The sequence below is a fragment of the Pongo pygmaeus genome, chromosome 7 (assembly GCF_028885625.2).
Source record: "Pongo pygmaeus isolate AG05252 chromosome 7, NHGRI_mPonPyg2-v2.0_pri, whole genome shotgun sequence".
In the NCBI taxonomy this organism is placed as follows: domain Eukaryota; kingdom Metazoa; phylum Chordata; class Mammalia; order Primates; family Hominidae; genus Pongo; species Pongo pygmaeus.
In genome coordinates, this window is record NC_072380.2 from 146,378,924 (window position 1) to 146,403,306 (window position 24,383).

Consider the following 24,383-nt stretch of genomic DNA (forward strand, 5'->3'; position numbering starts at 1 on the left):
CCTTTCACATACATTATTTAGCCTCATGACAGTCCCTTGGGGTAGCTCCGGCATCACCATCACACACAGAAGGAAACCGAAGCTCGGAGGTCGAGCAGCTCGGCATACTAAGGGGAGCAAGGGCAAAAAGGAGACTGGAACCCAGGTCTGCAGGTCAAAGGCTGTTCTCACCCACCCCTATCCCCAAGGAAGCGTGTGCACTCGCAACAGGGCTGGGGGCAGGTCACAGATCTCACTGGGCAGGGGCGGGAGGTAGTTCTGAGTCTGGCATATTTTAACTGGCAGGAAATAGACAGCTAGGCATTTTGTGAAGGAACAGAGAGACGTGAATCTAAGACTCAAGATCAGAGAAGTGGTGTTGTCATTGTTGTAATGTTTTTCCTAAATCTTGAATGAGAAGAGGGTGCTCAGTTGAGGGCAATAACAAATGATAATCATGCTCTACCCACAGCTGGCAGCAGCTTTGGTCACAGCTGCTTTTGCTCCTGTTACCTGTAATGCATTTTTCCACCAGGGACAAGGATAAAAAGACCTTTCTGAGCTGCTAAGGCCGCCTAGGCCTCATTCTTATCCTCTCCCCATGCCCCATCAATAATGGATGAGTCTGAGGCTCTCAGATGTTAATATCACACCAAGAGGCCCACGGGGGCCAGAAGGAGGGAGGAGGTGCCTAGGGCGGGGCTGCCCTGCCTCTGACTCTCTAAAGAAACAACTCGAAAGGGACATTTTTAGTATAATTACAAGTAAGTACTTTTCAGAACAAGCAACACCTGCTCTTTGCGTCCTTTTCCCCAACACTGCAGGGAAGGTTATAGGGAGGAGACACAGCTTAACATAACTAATGTCACCTGGGTCTGAGGGCAGTGATGAGGGTGGGGGGCTATGAAGCAGGACAGCCTGGGTCCAATTCTCAGCCCTGTCATTCACTGGCTGTACATCCTGCCAGGAGTCACTTAACCTCACTGTGCCTCAGTCTCCTCATCTGTAAAGACAAAGAATAATAGTCCCCACCTCCTAGGGTTGCCAAGAAGATTAAGAGGATCAATGAATATGAAGTGCTTAAAGCATGCCTGGCCTGTTAGCCATGCTCCCTGAGAGCTGAGCTATCATCATCTTCGTCATCATCATCACCTTCTACTCTGGGCCAGATGCTGTACATCTCACAGAAGATATCTTTGTTCCTGTTTCCCTGATGAGGAAGTTGAGACTGAGAGGGTCAAAAACGCACTGAATTAGTCATCATACAAATAATGAATTAGCAGTGAGCTGGGAGAACGTCAAGAACTTTCACCTGGTGCTCTCCTTCCCAATGCTGCTGGGCTGAGCCACACAAGGCAAGGGGACTTGGACAGGCTTGGCTGTCCCCATGGCCTTTAATCTGTCTCTCCTCGGCTAACAGAGCTCTCTAATAAACAAACAGCCTCAGACATCGTTCTTTCTAAGCAAGGCCAGATGTGGGAAAGGTAACATGAGCGGGGATAGAAAAATCAACGCAGGGTTTTTCAGTATTGCCATGGAATCCCAAGAGTTCACCCCAAGCCAAGGTGGTTCTGTGTCTGTGGGTGGCTACTCAAGAGCAGGAAAACACTCAGGCTCCTAGTCATAACCAGAAACTGCCCCAGACGCAGGCAGCGAGAGTAAGTTCTCCTATGCCCGTCCAGCCCAGCCCTATCCGGCAGGGTCATTAGGTGCTCTCTTGAGGTGGGGAGTAGTAGCTGTGGGAGGGGGTTTGGAGAAGTACTGTCAACTTGGAATCTATAAGAACATTTATGTAAAGGAACAATCTCTCTGGCCGGGTGCAGTGGTTCAGCCTGTAATCCCAGCACTTTAGAAGGTCGAGGTGGGCAGATCACTTGAGGTCAGGAGTTCAAAGACCAGCTTGGCCAACATGGTGAAACCCTGTCTCAACTAAAAATACAAAAATGAGCCAGGTGTGGTGGCAGGCGTCTGTAATCCCAGCTACTCAGGAGGCTGAGGCAGGAGAATCGCTTGAACCCAGGAGGTGGAGGTTGCAGTGAGCCGAGATTGTGCCAATGTGCTCCAACCTGGGTGACAAGCATGAAACTCCATCTCAAAAAACAAACAAAAAAAAAAACAAAAAAAAAATCTCTAGCACTTTGGCTCTGAGTGCTACCCAATACTTAGGAATAGCCACAGAAAGCCATGGGGAAATGAAATCTGCTGAGATTTTGTGGGCAGAACAAGCCTTGTCTTAATGAGATGCATCCTGGCTGGCAAAAGATGGTGGCTTGGCCAAAGTATCCAAGCAGGTCAGCAACACAGCAGGGAATGCAGCCCAGGGCACTTCAAACCCTGCGTGCCTTCTGTCAACTACCTCAGGATTCACTGGGGGACTCAAGCATCCATTTCCCGGTCACCTCATTTATGCCAGGAATTGGGAGAGGTTGCCAAAGGACAAAGAAAGCAAATGAGGCATTATCAGTGCAGGGAATGGCCAATCATGATAATGTGGGGCCTGCTACTAAGAGCAGCCTGCTCTTATTCAGTGCTTGCCTGTAGGCCAGACACTGTCCTAACCCATTTAAATCATCACAAGAGCCCTGCAGAATTGGCCCTTGCTATGGACTGAACTGTCCCCCACACCCCCACCAAATTCATATGTTGATGCCTTAACCCTCAAGATGACTGTATTTGGAGATAAGGCCTTTAGGAAGGTAATAAGGTTAAATGAGGTCATAATGGTGGGGCCCTAATCTGCTAGAATTGATGTCCTTATAAAAAAAAAAAAAGAGGTGCCAGAAAGCACTCTCACCATATGCACATAAGAAAGCCATGTGAGGACAAATTAGAAGGCTGCCATTTGCAAGCCAGAAAGAGAGCCCTCATCAGAAACCAACCCTGATGACACCTTGATCTTGGGCTTCCAGCTTCCAGATCTGTGAGAAAATAAATTTCTGTCGTTTAAGCCACCGAGTTTGTGATATTTTGTTATGGTAGCTCTAGCAAATGAATGCAGGACTATAATTATCATCCCCATTTTGCGGTTGAGGAAGCTGAGGCACAGTGTGGTCAAGCACTTTGCTGAAGGCCATATGACTACAACTATTAAGTGACAGAGATAGGAGTCAGACCCAGGCATCTGTCTGCAGAGCCCAGTGTGGCCAACTGCATTATGCAACTATTTATTCCCCTTCTAGAATCCTCCACCTCTCACTGTGGAAGGACAGACAATATACCTCCCTGCTCCACTGACAATGGGCTTGGCCATGTCACTTGCTTTGGTTGACAGAGTGTGCATGGTTCTGGCATGTGCCGTCTCTGAGCAGAAAGCTGAAATCTGACTATGCAGTTCTTTCAGTTCTGGTTAGAGGACAGCATGTCCTGGTTAGCGACTACCTTCACCCTGGACCTTAAACTGAGAAAATTCACAGAGCATTGCTGAGCCACAGCTGACCTGCAGGTTACCCACAGCATTTTCACTTGTAATGAACAAGAAATAAACATCTGTTGCAAGTCACTGAGCTTGGAAGATTTTGTTATGCAGCAAAGCTGACAAACACAGAGTTCCTTTTGCAAGTATTCTATTTCCCCCCAACAAACGTTTGATTTGTAACAACTGAGTAGATGGTCAAGAGATCCGACTTCCACTCAGGCTCTGCCATTTTGCAGCTCAGTGGCCATGGATAAGCTATTTCATCTCTGAACTTTAGTTTTCTCATCTGCAAAACAGGGATAATAAGCATCCCCACGTCCTGGGGCTGCTGTAAGGATTCAGTGCAAGGTGATAGAGTTCTCAGCACAGTGCCTGTAACAATTAGGATCCACTGTCTGCTCCCCCTCCGCCCCATCCCCACCACCCCTCCTTGAAGGCCCTCCCTCCTTCCTTTCCTTCCTCCCTCCGTCCAGCCCCCCACTTCCTGGTTGCCTCCAGAAACTCCACCCTAGCTGGACCAATTGTTCTTTGATCAATTGTTTTTCTTTATCTGTGTCTTTAACCGCATGGACTCTTCTGCTTGGGTTTTACAAATGGCAAGTACATCGCAGCTCCACCCTAGGCCTTATCGTTAACACGGACTTTCCTGAATATCTCCAGATGTAGTGAAAGCAGGTACATGTCAAGTGTATGGAACTACATGGCATTTCCTAAAAATAACTGAATGAGAGTGGAGAAAAAAACATGCACTGCCCACCTTGAAAGGCAGCGATGGCGGCACTGTGAATTATGTTTACGACGAGGTGATGCATTAGGGCTGAAGATAGAGGAGTCTGGATTAGAATCAAGTGCTGCTCTTTCAGCACAACCTTACAGTAGGTGCTCCCTCAGCCAGGCAGTGTGGGATGTCTACACTGTACATGGAGAGGAGGGGAGGCTGGTCCTGCTCTGGGAGGTGGCAGGAAGTAGGCTGGGAGGAACAGAACTTCGCTGGGTTCCTGTGAAGTGAAGGCTGGGCTTTCCCGGCCCGGAGGATCACTGAAGCCCAGAATGGAAGGTGGGGGGGGGGGGCATCTGGAGAGTCTGACTGCTCTCCCCCTCCTCCAGTCCCGCATCATAGATGAGAAACTAAGGCCTGGAAAAGGGCAGTGCCTTCCCCAAGGTCATGGAGCCAGCCAGCCTCAGAACTTGGACTAGAACCCAGTCTCCTGAGACCTGCTCAGTCATCATTCCATCGCCTCCTGCTCAGTTAGAAGGAAATGAGATTCATCACTTTTGCTGGCTTGGAAGGCAAATGTCAAGTTTCTCTACACTTGTGGGTGGATTTACCAAAACTCAATCCAATCCAATCAGCTTTTCTTTGAGTCATTTCAAAACATCTCCCGTTTCGGGGAAAGAATCAAGCCCATTCACCCACTGCCTGGAGCTGGAATTGAAAGTGGGTAGTGAAGTGGGAAGTCAATCCCAGGCATAAAATAATAGCTGCTTGTTTCTGGTTTAGTTTTTTGAGTCCTTATTTGTTGGTTTGTTTTTCCCCCAAGTCCTGAGATAGGCCATGTTGGGGGAGAGTGGCCACGGGAAGGTACAGGCTCTGCCCTCAAGAGCTGCCACTCAAGAGTATGAGATAGGACCTTCTATGGTTGAGAAGAGACAGGGGAGTTCAGCATAGGTTGGGCTGGGCAGGGAAGGCTTCGGAGAGGAGGTCAGACTGGCAACTCTTCTGGAAAATGGGAAGAAGATGACAAGGCAGAAGAGAAAAGGAATTCTAGTCTTGGAGGGTAAAGTTTTGAAAAGGAGTGAGGAGGACAAACATTCCAGATTTCTGTTTTTTGGGGGGGAACTAGGGGGAAGTAGAAAGAGTTGGTAATGGGTAGGAGAATCCACGATCTCAAAGTTCAGGAAGTTGGGTGGGAGTCAGCCTCAGTTTCTTCATCTGCTAAACAGAAAAGATAGGCTAACTCTGCAGACACCTGGGGGTGGTCAATGATGTAATACATGTGAAACATCCCAGAACAGGCACTGCAGACAATTTGGAGTTGCAGTATCCAATGCAGCATCCATGGTTGACAGACAGTTCTTCATAGGTCTCTTGCACTTCTGTGTGTCTTGCAAGCAGAAGCACTGACAGGCTTCTTTTCTGAACTACCTTTTTAAGGAGGCACAGAGCATGGAACATAGAGATAGTGTCTCCTTCCAGAGCAGGGCTCAGGTGTGCTCACTCTCCAGTATCATAAAGATAATGCCTCCCTCCAAGAGAAAAGTTGAGTAGGCTCACTTGCAGCCCATTATAACAAAAGATTGTGGTTCCTCATCTATGAAGCAAGCCCGTGGGACTTGGAGTACAAGTAGAAATGATGGAAACATGAAACTTAGGCTGCCTGCTGTGCTGGAGTAAAGTCTTTTGGCTCTGATCCAGGAAGCTGCTATCTTTTGTCAGCATCTGCCAGCAAGCTAATTTGTTGGCTTGCAAATAGGGTGACATCTCAGGTCTGTCACAGTTCTTTATATCTACTAGCCTCACGTGGCTATTTCTTTTCTTTTCTTTTTTTTTTTTGAAACAGAGTTTCACTCTTGTCGCCCAAGGTGGAGTGCAGTGGTGCAATCTTGGCTCACTGCAATCTCCACCTCCTGGGTTCAAGCGATTCTCCTGCCTCAGTCTCCCGAGTAGCTGAGATCACAGGCGCACGCCACCATGCCCGGCTAATTTTTGTATTTTTAGTGGAGACAGGGTTTCGCTATGTTGGCCAGGCTAGTCTCGAACTCCTGACCTTGCAATCCACCCACCTCAGCCTCCCAAAGTGCTGGAATTACAGGCGTGAGCCACTGCACTCACCCGCTATTTCTAATTAAACTTATATTTTAAATTTAAAATATAAGTCCTCAGTTGCAGTCATTAATTAACTAATTAATGCCACTAATTAAATTAATTGATTAAAATTGAATAAAATTTAAAGAACAGTTCCTCAGTTGCACCAGCTAAATTTCAAGTGCTTAACAGTCTCATGTAGCTAGCAGCTACTGACCTGGGCAGTACCGACATAGAGCATTTCCATCATTGGGAAAGTTCTATTGGAGAGCGCTGACTGAGAAGTAGAGAGCACAGGGTCTGGGCCAGACTGACTTGCATTAACCCTTGTTCTATTCTTCACTGGCTTTGAGACTTTGAATAGGTTATTGTACCTCACTGAGTTCCAATTTTTCATCTGTAAGATGAGAACAACAGGACTGAACTGATGGGGTCCTTGTGAGGCTCACACAAGACAACATGTACAAAGTGATCTGCCCAGCTTGGGCATGTGGCAACGGCTCCCTAAATAAGAGCAAATATTTTTAGGTATTAAGCGAATAAATGGCAGATCTCCTTTGTATTACAGAGAGATGGTGATGGGCAACCTTGAAAGATAGGATTGGTTGGAAGAAACTTGGCAAACTGCGGCTGGGCACGGTAGCTCACGCCTGTAATCCCAACACTTTGGGAGGCAGAGGCGGGCAGATCACCAGAGGTCAGGAGTTCGAGACCAGCCTGGCCAACAAGGTGAAACCCCGTCTCTACTTAAAATACAAAAATTAGCCGGGCGTGGTGGTACGCACCTGTAATCCCAGCTACTCAGGAGGCTGAGGCAGGAGAATTGCTTGAACCCGGGAGGCGGAGGTTGCAGTAAGCCGAGATCGTGCCTTTGCACTCCAGCTTGGGGGACAAGAGCAAGACTTCGTCCCAAAAAAAAAAAGAAAAAAAAAAAGAAAGCTGGGCTGGGTGTGGTGGCTCACGCCTATAATCCCAACACTTTGGGAGGCTGAGGTGGGTGGATCACAAGGTCAGGAGATGGAGACCATCCTGGCTAACATGGTGAAACCCTGTCTCTACTAAAAAAAAAAAAAAAAAAAAAAAAATACAATACAATAAATAAATAAATAAAAATAAAAATAAACTTGGCAAACTGCAGAGGGACCTCAAAACCGAGGCCTACAAGTTAGTCCTTGACCCAGAGACATTTGGGAGCCTCAAAAGATTATAGGCAGCAGGAAGGAAAGACAGGAATCCAAGAATTCCACAGAAGAAACGTGTTCTAGACTCTGGAGTCCAGGTAATTTGGTGTTTGAATCAGATGCCAGGTGACAGTAGGGAAGAGAAATGAGTGTGCTACCATGCTGTTGGGGAAAGATGGAAATTCTCAACTCCACTACTCATCAGTAGAGGAAACCACAGGATAGGGTTGCTTGACTTCCCTCTTTGCTCCCTGAAGTCCTGCAGTGCTTTCTGGGTCTGCCTGGAGAAAGAGAAAGAACAGGAAGGCACAGTCTTGTGATGTCTCTGCTCCCCGACCCACGCCCATGGCGATGGTAGGGAAGAGCATAGGCTTTGGCCCAGGAGGGTTGGCTTCGAGTCCTGGCACTGCCATTCCTAGCTGTGCGGTCCCGGGAAGGTATTTCACCTCTGCCAGCCACAGCTTCCACCTTGCAGGCACGGGCATTACAAGGCCCATTTCTCGGGGTTGCTGGGAAAGTTAGATGAGATAATACAGGCCAAGTTTCTTGAAGAGTTCCTGGCACATTGTAGGGACATGAAGAAAAGAAGACGTATTGTTTCTTTCTTCTCCAGGCCGGCCCAGAGGACGAGCAGGAAACGACGTATTGTTTCTTTCTTCTCCGGGCCGGCCCAGAGGACGAGCAGGAAACGACGTGTTGTTTCTTCCTTCTCCAGGCCGGCCCAGAGGACGAGCAGGAAACGACGTATTGTTTCTTTCTTCTCCGGGCCGGCCCAGAGGACGAGCAGGAAACCTGAGCAGCATGGAAGGCAGGGGATGGTAATCAAGAACCGCTGGACTTTCCTTAGGTAGCAAATTACGCCTGGTGACCCTCAGAGCCACTTCACCTGGAAAGGAAGGTTTCAGGTTTTCATTTCCTTAGCTGGGGTCAGGCTACCTGGAAGGCGCTGGGTCCCTGCAGAGTAGATGCTGCTGGCACTCTGCCCGGGGGCCTCTTCTGGCTGAGCCACCAACCCTAAGCTGCTGTGACTATTGGCTGCTGACAGCTCACAGCTGTCCCTTGATCCAGAGAACTGCCTCTGGCCACAGAGGAGCTGCCTCCCCTGGGAGGTGCTCACCCTCTCACCCCCCACACCCTAGGCAGCCCACAGACAATGACGGAGGGACATGGGGTTACACAGGGTTGGCCTCCTTTGCCTTTTCCTTCGGTTTCCCCTGCTGATGGTAAGGACTAGAGTTGAAAAAAAAGGCATCTTTCCCCAGCAGCATGGAAGCACACTCATTTCTCTTCCCTACTGCCACCTGGAGTCTGAGTTAAACACCAAATTACCTGGACTCCACAGTCCAGAACACGTTTCTTATGTGGAATTCTCGGATTCCTGTCTTTCCTTTCTGCTGCCTATAATCTTCTGAGGCTCCCAAATGTCCCTGGATCCAAGCCAAACTTTCAGGTTTGTGGGACAGCCTCATGGTGCAGTTTGTGCTCTGGGATTGGCCATGGGATCAGGCTGAAGGTTGACTCTAGCTGGGAGCACATCCCTGCTCAGCAGCTCCCCTGAGTAGTCCTGTGTCCTCCACCCTTTCCGTGGAATACTTCCTCTGCAATCTACGTGCACGGAGTCCCAGACTCAGGCTCTACAGGGAGGAAACTGAGATCCCTGTTTGAGGCCGATCTCTGCAGCGACTGTAAGGAAGAGACAACCTCAGAAGCAGGGCACTTGCTCAAATTCAGAGACCTTCCTCAAGAGCCGGGAGGATCCTCAATAACCACCGGGTCCAGACTCTTGACTTTTGTGAGGAACCAGAGCCATTGGTCATTTAGTAAAGACTCATTGGGTCCCAAGAATGTGCCAGGCTCTCTTTGGGATACTGGAGATACAATGAGGAGTGAAATATATAGTCCCTCTCTCTGAAAGCTTGTGCATCATACAAAACAGTGCAGATAATGGTAAATGCTTTTGCACAAAACCCCATGAGACTTGGAGGCAAGCAGAAATGATGCAAGTATGAAACTCAAGCTGGCTGCCCGCTGTGCTTTGAGTAATGAAGTCCCTTGTCTCTGATCCAGGAAGCTCCTGTCTTCTGCCAGCATCTGTCAGCAGGCTAATTTGTCAGCTTGCGAATAGGGAGACATCTCAGGCTTGTCACAGTTCTTTACAGTTACTAGCCTCATGTGGCTATTTCCAATTAAAATTAAATTTTAAGTTCAAAATGCAGTTCCTCAGATGCACTCATTAATTAACTAATTAGTGTTCCTAACTAAATTAGCTAATCAATTAAAATAATTAGCTAATTAACTAAAATTGAATGAAATTTAAAGCACAGTTCCTCAGTGTCACCAGCCAAATTTCAAGGGCTTAGTAGCCTCATGCAGTGAGCGGCTACTGAACTGGACAGTACAGATATTGAACATTTCCGTCACTGGGAAAGTTCTATCGGAGAATACTGGTTGTGCGGTTGAGGCACAGGGTCTAGGGCCAGACAGACGTGGGTTCTACCCTTGTGTTTCACTTGCCATGAGACTCTGAGTTAGCTATGGAGCCTCTCTAGGGTTTGTCTGTAAAATGAGAATAAGACTGACTTCACAAGCCTCCTGTGAGGATCACAGGACACCACTGCAAATGACAGGGCATGGGGCACCAGAGGGACTGTGAGACTGAGCTCCTGAGTGAGCCGCTTGCAAACACCATGTGGGCAGAGCAGAGCTCAGGCAGAGGGACATGCCAGTGGGAGATGACAGGGTGGAAAGTAGCTGGTGGTAGTCAGCCAGTGTGGGACAGGTGTGCTGAGTAAAAGGGATAATTTTACAGGACGAAGTCAGTGAGGGAAGCAGAGTGGATCACGTCCTTCTGGAGGGCAGTGAATGTAACCCGGCAAATTAGTGAAGAAGGGCCAGGCGCCGTGGCTCACGCCTATAATCCCAGTCCTTTGGGAGGCCAAGGCGGGTGGATCAACTGAGGTCTGGAGTTTGAGACCAGCCTGGCCAACATGGTGAAACCCCATTTCTACTAAAAATACAAAAAATTAGCCGGGCTTGGTGGCACACACCTGTAATCCCAGCTACTCGGGTGGCTGAGGCAGGAGAATCGCTTGAACCCAGAACGCAGAGGTTGCAGTGAGCCAAGATCACGCCATTGCATTCCAGCCTGGGCAACAAGAGTAAAACTCCGTCTCAAAAAAAAAAAAAAAAAGCAATGGAGAACGGCTCTTCACACTTCTCATCTCTGGGAACTTCCCCTGGTTTCCCCCTGTCTCTGAGAAACTGCATCACACATGTTTTCAGGGGACTTCCCAGGTTAGGTCTTTCAAAACAGAGATTTCAACAACTGAAGATGAATCCTTGGGAATAAGCCAATTAGTGGCCTTTTGAACACCAGCTCCACTTCCCAAAGTGCTTCTCTGTGTACAATGTGCAGGCAACTATCAGATACGAGGCCAATAAATATACCATCGCCCGTTCACCTCACATCATGTAAAACACAGGCTATCGGAAGCTCAGAGAATACCTGCTGAACATCATTAGAGAGGAACTGAGGCAGAGTGAGCTTTCAGAGACAGTCTGCACCTATCTGAAGAGAGCAGGTCCACTACATATATGCCAGTCAATTCTAAACCAGTGCTAAAGCATTTGGACCCTCAGACTTCTCCTCTGTAAAATGGGAATGCAAGTAAAAATGAGAGTGAATTGAAAATTTCAGTTTAAAATGCAGTTTTTCAGTTGCATTAATTAACTAGTGTCACTAATTAAATTAGATAATTAATTAAAATAATTAGCTAATAATTAAAATGGAATAAAATTTAAAGCACCGTTCCTCAGTTGCACCAGCCCAATTTCAAGTGGATTTACAAACTCCATGCACTCTGAGCAGTGTCTGGTCTTCTCATCATTACTGATAGTGTCATGTTGCCTGGACCCAGTGGTCCTCCTGTACCCCATGGTGGCCACCATAAGCTGAGAACAGCAGAGACTCGGAGCAACCTCCATCACAGGGGAAGGACAGGGAATGAAGCAGGTGACTGCGGCGGCCAATCTTTGGCTCTTTTTTCCTAAGTCCTCACACTGTATGATTCACGCAAATAACCAGTGACCTTTTCAAATAGGATTTTAAATGATAAACAGAAGTGCTCGTAGCCATAGCAGATAGAGGGCAAAGAAATGAAAACCTCGTCATTTTCCTTCTTTAAATCTCCAGCATTATTATCTAGCGCCTGAATTAAATCCTTGAGATACACTTGCACATTTTGGCAGTAAATACTCATCTTAGGGGTTTTAAAAGATCAACAAACACATTTTAAAAATTCTTATCAAGCCAAAGCTTGCTAAGGACAGAAAAGCAAGGTTATCTGGGCTTGGGGGCTTTAATTAACAGTGCTTATGGGGAGGTGGATAGGCATTAAATCTGCAGTTCTTGCAAAAGTAGCAAAAGTTAGTGTAATGGAATTGTTCCAGCACATCTAATAACAGAAGGGTGGTTGTATTTATTGAACACCTAGTATGTGAGTGGCACTTGGCCTACAATGGCTAACATTTCCCAACTACATAGATGTGCACTGTTTCAGACACTTGATGTGGATTAAGCCATTCAGTCTTCCAAACAATCTATTATTAGGTGACTTATCATCGCCCCATATTTACACAAGCACAAAGAGGTGAAGTCGCTTGTTCCAGGGTACACAGCTAGTAGGCAGCAAACTCAGTTACCCAAACCTAGGTCACCGGGCTCTGGAGTGATGCCAACGTGCCACGCCAACACATACTACCTAAGTTGTCTCACTGCACCTTCACTAGAGACCTTTCGAGTCACATACTATTAGGGTTCTCTAGAGGGACAGGACTAATAGGATAGATGTATATATAAAGGAGAGTTTATTAAGGAGAAGGCCAGGCACGGTGGCTCACGCCTGTAATCCCACACTTTGGGAGGCCGAGGCAGGCAGATCATGAGGTCAAGAGATTGAGATCATTCTGGCCAACGTGGTGAAACCCCATCTCTACTAAAAATACAAAAAATTAGCTGGGCATGGTGGCACACACCTGTAGTCCCAGCTACTTGGTAGGCTGAGGCAGCAGGATCGCTTGAACCTGGGAGGCAGAGGTTGCAGTGAGCTGAGAATGAGCCACTGCACTACAGCCTGGCAACAGAGCGAGAGAGCGAGACTCTGTCTCAAAACAAAACAAAACAAAAATATTAAGAAGAATTGACTCACACCATCACAAGGCAAAGTCCCATGATAGGCCGTCTGCAAGTTGAAAACCAAGGAAACCGGTGGTGGATCAGTATGAGACCCAGAATTTCAAAAGGATGGAAGCCAACAGCACAGCCTTCAGTCTGTGGCCAAAGGCCCAAGAGCCCCTGGCAAACCACTGGTGTAAGTCCAAGAATCCAAAAGCTGAAGAACTCGGAGTCTGACGTTCGAGGGCAGGAAGCATCCAGCACTGGAGAAAGATGGAGGCTGAAAGACTCAGCCAGTCTACCAGTCTAGTCCTTCCACGTTCCTCTGCCTGCTTTTATCCTAGCCATGCTGGCAGCTGATTAGATGGTGCCCATTCAGATTGAGGGTGGGTCTGCCTCTCCCAGTCCACTGACTCAAAGGTTAATCTCCTTTGGTAACACTCTCAAAGACACCCAGGAACAATACTTTTTATCATTCAATCAAACGAGTTGACACTCAATATTAAGCATCACACATACCATCATCTTGGAGGCCATTGAAAGGTGAAGGGCCTGTCCCAGGTCCTGTGGCCAGCTGTGAGTCTGTGAGTCCGCACAGGGTTGGTCCAGGCCCAAGCCTGTTTCTCCAGTATGTCATGAGACCAACCAAACTGAGGGTCGGGAGGAGACGGAGAGAACACCCATCCGACCCTCTCACACTCAGAAAACCCTTTGCAAAACCGGCTGGGTTTTTTAGTTTATCATTCAAAGTTATAGGATAGGAAAGTTATATCTTAAATACAGCATTGGGTTTAAGAACATCTTTGAAACAGCATTAAAAGAAAAGGGTAGAGGAGCTAAGTGTAAAATTCACATGTGATTCCTTAAGATCAGACATGACAATCCAGTCTCTGGGAGGGTCCGGATTAGAGGGGAGGAAGGGGCCTGATGGCTTCCATAGAAGGAAGCTGGAGGGTCTCACTTGGGGTCTCACTGGGACTGACAAAGACCAGGTAGTTGGCTGAACATGTCTCTCAAGACACAATGGGCCCAGTGTCCTCAGAGAACATGGTCATCAATGTCAGCAGAAAGAATAAAGATCAGAGGAGAGGCACAGGACGAGGGGACACCCCTCTGGAGTGCCACCCCACCCCGGCCCTGCTGAAGAGCTCCCCCAGGCCCAGATGCCTCGGCCTTCACTCGTGACTTTGTCCCTGTCTGCAGCAGTGCCCACTCTTGCCTCTTCTGAGAGCTAAAGACCTACCGAGATCCAAGGAGATGCCAGTATATCTTCTGTAAGCACTCATCACTGCTGGGGCATTAAACTTACATCACTTTTGAGGACTTTTCCTCTTCTCTAGTTTTTTGTTTTTCTTTCATTTAATTTTGGAGTAGGGAAGACCTCCCATATTTATATAGAAGAAAAGACTGAACACATAAGAAATGTGAACGTCTGTGTACACAGTGTCCACGGCTACTTTCGTGCTCCAATGGCACAAACAGATGGAACTGAGATGGCACGGCTCTCAAAGCCTAAAATATTTATTATCTGATTCCTTCTAGAAAAAGGTTTTGGCTGGGCATGATGGCTCATACCTGTAATCCTAGTAGTTTGGGAGGCTGAGGCGGGCGGATCACAAGGTCAGGAGTTCAGGACCAGTCTAGCCAACATGGTGAAACCCCATCTCTACTAAAAATACAAAAATAAAAATAGCCAGGCGTAGTGGCTCGCACCCGTAATCCCAGCTACTCGGGGGGCTGAGGGAGGAGAATTGCTTGAACCCAGGAGGTGGAGGTTGCAGTGAGCTGAGATCATACCATTGCACTCCAGCCTGGGTAACACAGCAAGACTCTGTCTCGAAAAAAAAAAAAAAAGAAAAGAAAAAATGTTGATCCCTGTGCTAAGAGACTAAATGCCCTGAATGACAGTGCAAACTAAATGGCAAACCAGGAAGCGTCTTTTCAGCCCATGTCGGGCACCTGGCTCATATCCGTAATAAACACAAAGAGCTCTTGCAAAACGATCATCACAAATGCACACAACACAAATTTTTTAAAGTAGTAGATAAAAGGCAAATCAATATTGAAGAAATGCACACAACCAATAGGCTACAAAGAGTAGTTCTACTTCACTAATAATCAAAGTGACACAGACAACAAAGGTATGTCCTTTCTTACTCATGGGGAATCTAAGATTAACACCAATGACCCACCCCCAGTTCATTCTTCATAGGACCATTTCCCACCCAGTACAGCAAGCTCCCTGGCCACAGGCAGTGGGTACTATTCATTTTGGCTTTAGGATCGCTGCAGGAGCTCAGAGGGGACCAGTGTCACAGCTATTTGCTCCCCGTCATATCTCCAGCAAGGAGCCTGGGGTGGGGGCTCCTTCCATGCCGTGGAAGAGAATGGAACTGGCAGGAATCAAGAGGGTGAGGGTGGGCTGGGGTTGCCCTGCTCCCAAAGGATCCTGTGCTCCCATCTCATAGCCGCCAGTCCTTTCCTGGGGAGCACCGCTCCTCCACCGCATGTTCTCCTTGTGGGATGGTAAATGCACAGGCTGCCCTCCCACGACAGAAGCAAGGGCTCCCTAGAAGCTCCTCGTACTCCTGCATTCTCAGGCAATGAGATTTCATCCTGGGCCTTGACTTCTGAGCAAATGAGCAAGGCTACAAGGAAGAAGGTGTCCTGCAATTCTGGGGCACTAGGTGGGGAGGGTCAGGGTCCAGACATCACATAGGTCTGCCTGCTAAGACCCTCGAGATCTCCTGGGTTCCTGGTTTTTCCCATCCAGGGTTCTAGGCCTTCAATTCAATCCTGTGGGGGCACTCATAGCTTCCAAGGCAGGAGGGAAGCAACACCGCACATTACCATGTGCCACCCCCGCCACGGCTCCCTGCTCCCCCAGCAGATGCCAAGCCCTCTGGAAAGTCCATCTCCCTCTCACTGCCCAGACAAACCCTACTCATATTTCACAGCCCAGATGACCTGCCCCTCCCTTCTTCATGATGTCTTTGGGGTGATCCAACTCCCCCACCCTCTGCCAGCTTCTTCATTTTCTGGACCTCTCTGCTCTCCTGTCATGGTCCTGGTCTTAGTGGAAAGGCCTGCCTCCGAGGACGAGGTCCTCACTGCCATCTTGCAAGAGAGCTCGCTCCCATGCCACGCCAGGCAGCCAGGCCTCCTGGGCCCACACCCTGCTCCTGGCAAGACTTCAGCCCCCCTCTGCTTGGTCCTCCTGCTTTCTCCCTTACTCTGTTTCAGTCATGTCAGCTCCTGATATAGTCTGGATATTTGTCCCCTCCAAATCTCACCTTAAAATGTGATCCCCAGTGTTGGAGGTGGGGCCCTGTGGGAGGCATCTGCATCATGGGGAGCAAATCTCTCATGCGTGGCTTGGTGCTGTCCTTGGGGTAATGAGTGAGTGCTCACTCTACTAGTTCTCAAGGGTTTTCATTGTTTAAAAGAGCCCCTATGAATGTGGTTTTGACCCAGTAGGCTCTGGCCACCTCCCCTTTTCCATAAAGTTTTTTCTAGAAGCCATGACATTTCTCCTCTTTGATGGAGAAACCTTCCTACTATTACCCTTACCATGAGTTTTCCAGACAAGCAACCTAAAATTAATAATTAGCACAGCTCTCATACTAATTATTATTTTAATCCTAGGCCTAGCCCATGAGTGAGCCCAAAAGAGGTTAGAATGAATTGAACTGGTAATTAGTTAAACCAAAACAAATGATTTCAACTCATTAGATTATGATAAATCATAATTACCAAATGCCCTCTATTTATATAAGTATTATGTTAGCTTTTATTATGTCTTTTTTTTTTTTTTTGGTAGCGGGGGACGGTGTCTGGCTCCGTCACCCAGGCTGGAGTGCAGTGCAGTGGTCCGATCTCGGCTCACTGCAACCTCCACCTCCAGCCTCCCAGGTTTAAGTGATTCTCTTGCCTCAGCCTCCCAAGTAGCTGGGACTACAGGTGCCCATCACCACGCCCAGCTAATTTGTGTACTTTTAGTAGAGACGGAGTTTCTTGAACTGGTCTTGAACTCCTGACCTCAGGTGATCCGCCCACCTCGGCCTCCCAATGTGCTGGGATTATAGGCATGAGCCATTGCACTGGGCCTTATTATGCCTTTAAAGGGGGTAAGTCTACTGATCCTCCCTGCTATGCCTACAAGGTATAATTTTATCAATATTTATTATGAGCACTCTCCCCTCTCTCTTGTTCCCTCTCCCTCCATGGGGCATGCCAGCTCCCCTTCTTCTTCTGCCACAACTTGAAGTTTCCTGAGGTCCTCACAAAAAGCAGATGCCAGTGCCATGCTTTTTGTACAGCCTGCAGAATTGTGAGCCAAATAAACCTCATTTATTTATAAATTACTCACCCTCATGCATTCCTTTACAGCAACGCAGAGAACAGACTAATACACTCCCCATCCATTCTTGGGGAATCAAGCTCATTCCTGCCCCGGGGCCTTTACACTTGCTGAATTTTCTGGCTCCCTCCTATCATTCCTGTCCCAGCTCAAATGTCATCCTTCAAGGAGGAGGAATATAAGGCTAAAACCAGTTTACATTTCTCTAGCTGTTTTCTTGGCAATTTAGATCCATCCATTCAACCAGAGTCTCACAATAGCTCTGTGAGGCTGGCAGGGCAGCAATTATAAAAGTGGCCAGCCCAATGTCACAGCTAAAACACTGCAAGCTGGGACTGCTTACACCCTCATAACTCTAAGCCCAGGTTCGTTTCCTAAGTCATGTGCCCGATCACAAAGAAGAATCAACATCCCTCACTGATTATGAGATTTTATAGGCAGGCTCTCTAAGAACACCAGGTCAAGGGCAAGAGGAATGTCCTTAAATCAGACTCCAGGCATCCAGCTGGAGGGACCCTTCAGAAAGAGATAGAGTTGATCTCTGTACCTTCAGGGTGAACATATTAGTTCAGCAAATACACAAGCCACTTTCTCTGAGCAGAAGTGACACCTTGGCAGCTTCCTGCCCACTGGCATGAGAGCTGTTTTCCTGCTGGTTGGCAGCAGGCTAGAATTTGCCCGTGCCAAGTTCCTGGTTAGGACTTTATTGAAACCATTACGGGGACGTTTTCAGTAACACAGTGGCTGGACAGTCCCATGGATGAGGGCCAGCAAGCCCCAGTCCTTCTCTGGATTCTGCTGTTCCAAGCTATGTGACCTTGAGCAAGTCCCTTTACTCCTCTAAGCTTTAGTCCCTGCCTTGAATAAAGGTGCTGGGGAAGAGCCCACCAAGCTGGTGGATAACTCACCCAGACTTGTGCACTTTTTTATTTTTTTATTTTGTTTTTTTTTTTGAGACAGAGTCTCACTCTCTCGCCCAGGCTGGAGTGCAGTGGTGCAATCTCAGTTCACTGCAACCTCTGCCTCCCGGGTTCAAGCGATTCTCCTGCCTCAGCCTCCCAAGTAGCTGGGACTAGAGGCACATGCCAACCCGCTGGGCTAATTTTGTATTTTTAGTAAAGACAGGGTTTCACCATATTGGCCAGGCTGGTCTTGAACTCCTGACCTCAAGTGATCTGCCTGCTTTGGCCTCCCCAAGTGCTGGGATTACAGGCATGAGCCACTGCACCCGGCCCAGACTTGTGCACTTTGTGTCCATCATCCTCACTAACTCCCTGGGGACTTCTGGAAAGTTCTTAACTGCTGAGCCTCAGTTTCCCAACCTGTCAAATACTGGGCTAAATCAGAGGTATGAAAACAATTGCCCCACAGGCATGTTTTGTCTGCACTGTAGAGCACAACAAAACTTTGAATTAGGTGCAACAATAATCAGAAAGTTTTACATAAAAGTCTAGAGTTCTGGCTACCTTTGAAAAAGGTGGGGAAGATCCAGGAACCCTGAGCTCACATTATCCATAGGACAATCTCACAGAGCTGAGCGTCAGCCATCTCCTTTGGTTGGCACCTAGTCAGTTTTACAATTCACTGCAGACCCCACTGCTCTCTACTGTCTTGCCCAGATGTTTCAACCCATTTGTGTTACCCACGTGGCCCCTGGGGATATATGAAACTGACTCCTGGGCTGAGTGTTCCAACGGTCACCTCTGCTCCTACTGTCCATGACTTGTCTGATACTCACATGCCACCAGATGCTGCCTGCCATCCCCTGGGGCAGTCAATGGAGGGCTGACCAGCTTCAGGGTGGGTCCTGCAGGGCTGCCTTCCACTGCATTGCTAAGGGAGAGGCCCTGCCTCTGCCAGGATTCCAATTCCCCAGTCAGAACAAAGATGACAGCCTCCAAAATGCACCAATCAGCCACCAGCCGTGTGAAGCTCTCTGCTGCAGCTGCAGCCTCCTGTAATTACCTGCCCCGTGTAATAAAGCCCCCATTTAGAAATCTTAAAAAGGATCATGCAAGGAGAACTTTTTCCTTGATAATTTCCTGATCAGAGAATTTCAGGGTTGGAAAATACTTTTAAAAGGGCATCTAGACCAACCCCTCACTTGATGCTGAAATCTTCTCCAGCGAGACTGACACATACCAATTGGTCAAGGACTTCAAGTTTGCTCAGCACTGCTGGAAGCTGGGAATACAAAAATGCAGCAAACACAGCCCCACCCAGGAAGCCTCCCTAGGCTTGGAGGCTGGTCAGGTAAACATAGTGACAAGGAAGGACTGCAAGGACTCTAAAACCCAAAAGCTACCATTTGCTCAGCCGTACTATGCGCCAAACACTTTGAATAAATTATCCCACCTAATTCTCAAGAAAAGTCTTCTAGGAGGTGCTATTTTTAATCCCCAGCTTGCAACGAAGGATCTGAGGCTCAGAGAGATTAAGGCCCTTGGTTAAGGCCACAGAGCCTGTAGGTGCTGGAGCAGACTCTGATCTCAGCAGTGCAAGGCTCTGGAGGAGAATTTGTAAACACGACCTCAGCCTGCTACTGACAAGGGCAGCCCGTGGAGAGAAGAGAGGAGGCCTGAGATTAGAGCCCCTCGGAGGTGCAAACGTCTGTCTATGTTAAATTCTGAAGGGTAAGCAGAAGAGACATGGAGGTCAGGGTGGGGTAGGGAAAGGTAGGACAGAGGGGCCTGGTGAGGGCAGGCAGGGCAAGCATGAAGTTCTAGGGCCTCATTAGCAATCAGAAATGCAAATAAAAACAGAATGAGACATCCTTGACACCTACTAGCCTGGCAAAAATTAGAAGGCACTGTGATGCAAAGAAGGCACTGTGATGCCAAGTGTTAGCAGGCATGTGCAGACACGGGTCCTCATGCCCTGCCAGTGGAAGTGTGGACTCATTAGCCACACTAGGCGCCCCTGGAGGTACAGGGGCAAGTTACACACAGACACACCCTAGGCCCCAGCAATTCCATTCCTGGGTAAATACTAGAGCTGTGCAAGCTATTGAGCAAATTCCAGAATGTTCTTATGTATGTTAAAGGAAGATAAATTGTGGTTCACAAAGAATTTAAAATAGCATGGGGGAAATGCTTTATTATGATGTCAAGCTGGCAAGAGTCAGGAAATAAATGGGATGACAGTAGTCACCTCATCCATAACAGAATTAACTGGGAGGTGTCCGAGAGATACATGCCAGGCACACATTAAGAACTCAGTAAAGGAGGCCGGGCTCGGGAGTGCACGCCTGTAATCCCAGCACTTTGGGAGGCTGAGGTGGGTGGATCACTTGAGGTCAGGAGTTTGAGACCAACCTGACCAACATAGTGAAACCCCATGTCTACTAAAAAAAAAATACAAACATTAGCGGGGCATGATGGCACTTGCCTGTAATCCTAGCTACTCGGGAGGCTGAGGCACGAGAATCGCTTGAACCTGGGAGGCAGAAGCTGCAATGAGCTGAGATTGCACCACTGCACTCCAGCCTGAGTGAAAGAGTGAGACTCTGTCTCAAAAACAAAACAAAATAAACAAAAAGAACTCAGTAAAGGAACGCAGGCAAGTATTGTTACTTCCAAGCATCGTATTTTGGGACCTCTGAGCAGGTCGTTACAATCTTCCCCACTCATCATTCTTTCAGCCCATGCATATTTACTAAGCAGCTGCAATGGGCCAGGTAATGTTTTGGGGGGCTAAGAAGGCTACAGCAGGTAACAAAACAGATGAAGGGAGCTGAAATTCTAGGGGAGGCAGAGACTATGCCAAGAAATGAGTGTGTAGAGGTCAGCTGATAGGGAGGAACGTAGAGAGGCTGGAGCCGGGGACAGCTCGCAGCGGGGTGTGGTGTGCACAGCACCTGCCCACATGCTGCTTGGTATATATTCCGTGGTGAATTCCATCTTGCTGGAGGCAACCCCCTCTTCTGGCACCACAGAAGTTTCTGCGTCTTGATACTTCTGCCTTCAAAATGCTCCTAGTTGTTCCAATTTCAAGTGAAACAATTTAGATCATCAGGACTCCTAGAGCTTCTCACAAGTCACTATGAAAAGCTGTTGGGTATGGGCCCACCTAGGACCTTTCCTGAGCCAGGAGCTCATGGGTTTGGACCCCTGTTCAGCAGAAACATGAGCCGCCTGCAGGGAAGCAGGGTCTCTGGCAGCCCACCCCACCACAGCCTCCAGTCTAGAACAAAAGGACATTCGCTTGAGGTATCAAAAGCCTCAAAAAGTGCTCTCTGCTTCTACTGCATACATAATTCCCCTTTTCAGAGTCTATTCCAGGAAATGGCTCAATGTGCAGTTTTGTGCCCAAAGATGTTTATCATGTTATTTTTTGTGGGTTTTTTTTTTTTTTTTTTTTGACAGAGTCTCGTTTTGTTGTCCAGGTTGAAGTGCTATGGTGCGATCCCAGCTCACTGCAACCTCTGCCTCCCAGGTTCAGGCAATTCTCGTGCCTCAGCCTACTGAGTAGCTGGTATTACCGGTGTGCACCACCACACCCAGCTAATTTTTGTTTTTATGGGTTTATTTTTATTTATTTATTTTTTTGAGACAGTCTTGCTCTGTTGCCCAGGCTAGAGTGCAGTGGTGCAATTTCGGCTCACTGCAAACTCCGCTTCCTGGGTTCAAGCAATTCTCCTGCCTCAGCCTCCCAAGTAGCTGGGATTACAGGTGTGTGGCACCACACCTAGCTAATTTTTGGGTTTGTTTTTTGAGATGGAGTCTTGCTCTATTGCCCAGGCTAGAGTGCAGTGGCGTGATCTCGGCTCACTGTAACCTCCACCTCTTGGGTTCAAGCAATTCTCCTGCCTCAGCCTCCTGAGTAGCTGGGATTACAGGCACCTGCCACGGTGCCCAGCTAATTTTTGTATTTTTATTAGAGACAGAGTTTCATTATCTTGGCCAGGCTCATCTTGAACTCCTGACCTCGTGATCCACCCACCTCAGCCTCCCAAAGTGCTGGAATTACAGGCGTGAACCACCGCCCCCAGCCTGTCATGTTATTTTTAATAGTAAAATGTTAGAGAGTTCCTCCTGCATGCTCCACATTAAGGAAATTATTAAATAAATCATGATATGTTAAAATATCTGTTACAGGACAGAAATTTTCAATCACTAATAGTGCTCATGAAGAATTTTAAATAACATGGAGGAATATCTACTACACTGTTAAACTGGAAACGAAAAGAGAAAAGCATTTCAGAATCATGATTCCAATTTTAGCATATGTTAACCAAGAGGAATCAAAATACCGTGAAAGAAAACAGTATGATCTACTAAGATAGGTACTTTCTGGGAGAGGTGGTTTCTGTAGGATTTTCTGTTTTTGTTTTGGGCTTTTATACTTTTCTGTGTTTTCAGGATTTGTTTCAGTGGTCATGGGCTACTTTTCTGATTCTAAAATGAAACTTCCAAACTTCCAAACAAAACAAAACAAAAGCCTTAAAAATGGTGGCGCGTTTAATCCTCTCCAGCAGCCCAATTCTGGGCGGAAAGCCTCCCAGAAGTCTTTGATGTGAGCACTCCCAAGAGCTATATAGAATGGGGAAGCCATCTAAGATTTAAAATTCTATTTCTAGAAGCTTATACCCAAAGCAGAGAAAAAGTAGGAAGCAATATAGAAAGCTAGCAGGAAAGAAAGTTTAGAGGATATGGAAAAACGCAGACCCAGCAACATTTTTTAAAAATCTAAAAAAAATTGCAAATGGCTTCCTTGGAATGCGGGCTCAGGACACTGCCCCTAGCTGAGGCTCCCCAGGCACAGAAGTTTCCCTGCTTTACTTCGAAGCCCCATCACAGGCACAGTGTGGTTTGATCTCTACCCCCCTGGAAATGTGTTGCAATTCCAAGTCATAGCTGAGGGTCTGAGGCTCAGAGAGGTCAACTGATTTGCCTGAGGCCACACAGCCTGTGTGGGGCAGAGCAGTAAGTGGGACCTTAAGCCTCCTGATCTGACTCTCAGAGTACTTTACCCTGTACCCCAGCTGGTCCAGGGTGCTGAGGTGCTGGCACAGAAAAGCCTACGTTCATATCCAGCAGAGTCACCTGGTGGCTGCAGGGTCTTGCTAGTTAATCCCTGAGAGCCTGGGTTTCATCCAAAAACTGAAGACAAACATAACACTGGCCTAAGGGGCAAAGTGTTAAGCACGTGGCACTCCACAAGCACACACTAAATGGACACACTAATTACTGTTGTTATTTTGCCACCACTATCCTCCCTGGAGTACAATCCTTCTCTGGCCTCCTGGTGTGTCCCCAACACCCTCACCAGGCAAGGGAAGGGGCTCATCTCACTGTCTCTGTCCCCAGAGCCTAGGACAGAGAAGGTGCTGAGAAAATGAGCACTGTGGGGAAGAAACAGGGATGAAATCTCTCAAGAAGAGACAGCCTTGCTGGGGGAGACATTCAGCATGGTGTTTCTAAACTTCATGGAGTTTCTGGACAACTGTGCTCAATTCACTTCTAATTTCAAACAGATGGGGCTGCACTCTGTCACTCCTACCTGGCCCAGGGCCCTGGCGAGCAGCAAGGGGCGTCTCCCTTCTGCCCTGCTGAGAGGGGAGCTGCGTGGCTTCTGGGAGCAGGGGAAGTGGGTCCTAACTCTTCTGTGGGGGGTTGTTAATCTCCCAAACACCACAGAGCACATGGGAGACTGGAGGGTCCAGGTCTCGATTCACAGACACTGCCACACCCCCATGCACACCTCTGTCCTAGCACAAGTCACAGAAGTGTGCAGCTGTTGCTTTCTCCACCCTTAGAAGCAGTACAGAGATTCCACAGCCAAACCACCTGAGCCTCAATCTGGCTCTGCCCACTTTGCTGGGCACCCTCAGGCAAGTAACTCAACCTCTCTGTGCCTTCATTTCCTCCTCTGTAAAGTGAAGATGGTGATGCTTAAACTGGCAGCTACTTCAAAGGGGCACTGCAAGGATGCATCAGGAGTTCCTGCAGAGCATTTAGAAGGGTCTTATTGCAGACGGAATCGCCACTTGTCCTGCTCTGTGACAAAGCAAAGTCAACTCTCATGGGACTCTCAGGACCTCCCTGGAGGCCTGCAAGAGGTCAGCACCATCCCTAGGTACCAGATTTATGACCAATTGAGAAATGTCTGTTGAGCTTCTTGCTGGAGAACAAGTACAAACGGACTGGCAGAAGGCTGGGTATGGGAGCCACAAGGGTCTCTATTCCTTGTCCTCGTCTCTCGAAGTGGGAGTGTATTTTTTCACCCTCTGGATGTTGTAACATGCTTTAGCCAATGGAATGTGGGAAGAAGTGCCAAGATGCCACTTCAGAACCATAATCATAAGAGCTTTGTGTCCTTTGGGGAGCTTCTGACTGCCATTATGAGAAAAACATGCTTCAGGCAGCCTGTGACCCTCCAGTCAGGGCCAACTCAACACAAAGACTAAGCCAGAACCACCACATGTGACCCACAGACATATGAAATCTAAAGGAATGCTCTTATGCCAT

General features: G+C 47.9%; 1 protein-coding gene across 2 annotated transcripts in view; it reads right to left on the reverse strand.

Annotated features, from left to right (window-relative positions):
- ST3GAL1 (ST3 beta-galactoside alpha-2,3-sialyltransferase 1) overlaps nucleotides 1–24,383 on the reverse strand; it is a 116,516-nt gene that overhangs the window by 44,868 nt on the left and 47,265 nt on the right. The window lies entirely within an intron of this gene.